The sequence below is a fragment of the Penaeus japonicus genome, unplaced genomic scaffold, assembly GCF_977035675.1.
Source record: "Penaeus japonicus unplaced genomic scaffold, GWHDUDI00000001_assembly GWHDUDI00000017, whole genome shotgun sequence".
Lineage (NCBI taxonomy): Eukaryota > Metazoa > Arthropoda > Malacostraca > Decapoda > Penaeidae > Penaeus > Penaeus japonicus.
Window position 1 is genome coordinate 2052394 of NW_028234419.1, and position 2500 is coordinate 2054893.

A 2500-nucleotide genomic window follows, 5' to 3' on the forward strand; every position below is an offset into this window, starting at 1 on the left:
TACTTAAACAATCGTTAAATTGGTGTTTCATTCCAGTAACTCACCATCAAGATCTTGAAACGATAGCAGAATCATAAGTTACTGTATGTGTGTAAGTATGTATGAATAGATATTGTTTATATATGTAACGAGTGTTATGTATATACTGTATATGTTATAGGAAGGACAAGTCACGAGATGTACTAGCATATCTGTAAACGTGTATAGGCATATGCGCACGTCGCTTGGAATATGTGTACAATTACATACTTTTATACACAAATATGTTTACGCTGTGAATACAAAGATGCAATCTATAAAAAGACACGTTCATGTGTGCGGATGTGCGTGCACGCGTGAGCGCGTGTATATAAAATAAATGACCATTCACACGAGTAGACCGATAGCTAGTGAGCTAGATCGGGGGGATGCTATGATCTCCTAATACCATGCGAGACTAGCTTAAACGTGTTGATGGAGGTTAATGGTAGTCTCCTGACCAAATTACGCCCCCTAATCAAGCTACAATTAAGGCCAGTAGGTGGGAGTATTTGTCCCCATCCTTCTTAGATATGATTTCCCAGTCAAAAAAACGGCCTTCATTCCCCGGGAGCGAAGGAGCCCCTGGTTACTATGGCGATCAGGATCACTCTGGAGCAGAGGGTGCTAAAAATATCCGGTTAGACCAGGCCGTTTGATGCTGATGAACCTTTCCACTGACAATGTAAGGACTCTGAGAACAGAATCTGACCTTTTGACACTGCTAGAGGAACTTTCATTTATTAAATGGGTTGTTGTAGGACTTTCTGAAGTTAGAAGACTAGAAGAGCAGAAGTTACTAAATGATGGACACTTACTATATTGGAGATGTAAATCTCTGGATTGCAAGTAAGAATTAGGAGTTGGTTTCTTAGTTTACAAATGCCTCAAAAAGAATATTAGGGAATTCTACAGTGTGAGCGAAAGAGTAGCTTCTGTAATACTGACACTAAATAGATATAAACTATAAATTGCACAAGTATACGCTTCTAGTGATGAGGAGATATTGAGCTTCCATGAAGCAAACAACTACCGATAGAGCAAAAACCCATTTTAATGCCAAGATAGGAATTAGGGAAGATGGGGAAACCTCAATTGGGAAACATGAAATATGCACCAGAAATGAGAGAGGGCAAAGACTAATAGAATTCGCTGAAGCTCGATCCCTTTAAATTATGAATACATTCTTCGAAAAAAGACCGGGGAGGAAATGGACATGGAAATCACTATCCGGCATTAAAAGCGATATTGACTTCATAATCATCAACAGGCGCGACATTGTACAAGAAGTAACCATTATCAATAAAGTAATTGTCGGCAGCGACCATAGACTGGTCAGAAGTCCAGTTAAGTTACAGCTGAGAAGGGATCTGAATAAGCTCATACAAAAGCCTCTTGTTAAGCTAACTAACATTAAGTACAGTCTTAACATCCGAAATAGATACTCAGCTCCCGAAATAGGCGTCAAAGACGAAAAAGAAAAGTTCAGTAAGTTTCAATAGAAACAAAAGAGCTTATGAAACAGCGGAGGGACATGAAAAAAATATCAATCAGAGACAAAATAGAATCAGCAAAGCTAACTAAGCCGATAAACAAAAAGAAAGATGTGCTCATGTCTAACATACAAAAAATTAATGAAGCTTTATTTTCGGACACCAGCGTTAAAACAACATAAAGAATTCTTGGAACACAACAATTGGAGACGTTCCAATAATTATGGTAGAGGAAATAAAAAGGGTACTAAAAGGCACAAGAAGAGGGAAAACACCAGAAAATGGCATTAGTGTAGATTTTATTCAAGATGCAGGAGAGATCGCAGCAGTAAAACTAGCCAATCTTTTTAACAAATGTCTAAGCTACGTTAAAACTTTGAAATCCTGGAAAAACGTAATCATAATTTTATTACACAAAAAGGGCTATATGCACGAGACGGACCGGCCTAACTCCTAAAGAATTATGTCAGTAATCTGTAAGTTGTTCACTAAAATCATCACAGCCCAAATCGCCGACATATTAGATTCAAAACAACCCAGGGAACATCAGGCTTCTGCAGTGGATTCCCAACTACAAACCATATCCACACATTAACTGAAATATGAGAGAAAAAAAACGAATGTAGGACGCTTCTCTGTATGGCATTCGTAGATTACGAAAAGGTATTCGGTACATATAGCGGCAGTGCTTGATGCAATTCGTAAACAAGAAGTAGAGGAAATACATTGTAGATTATTAAATGATATATAAATAGAGATGGTACAGCCACAATGAAAATCCGCACAGAAACCGATAAAATATCAATATATAAAAAGGTTTTAGGCAGGGCGACACCATCTCACCAAAGCTGTTTACAGCTTGCCTAGAGGAAAAATTGAAGAAGTTAGTTTGGAAGGAGAAGGGATTAAGATAGGGTATGAACACTTCAGTAATCTAAGATTTGCATGATGACAAGTCAGTAAATGAGTTAAAACAATTACTAAACGAT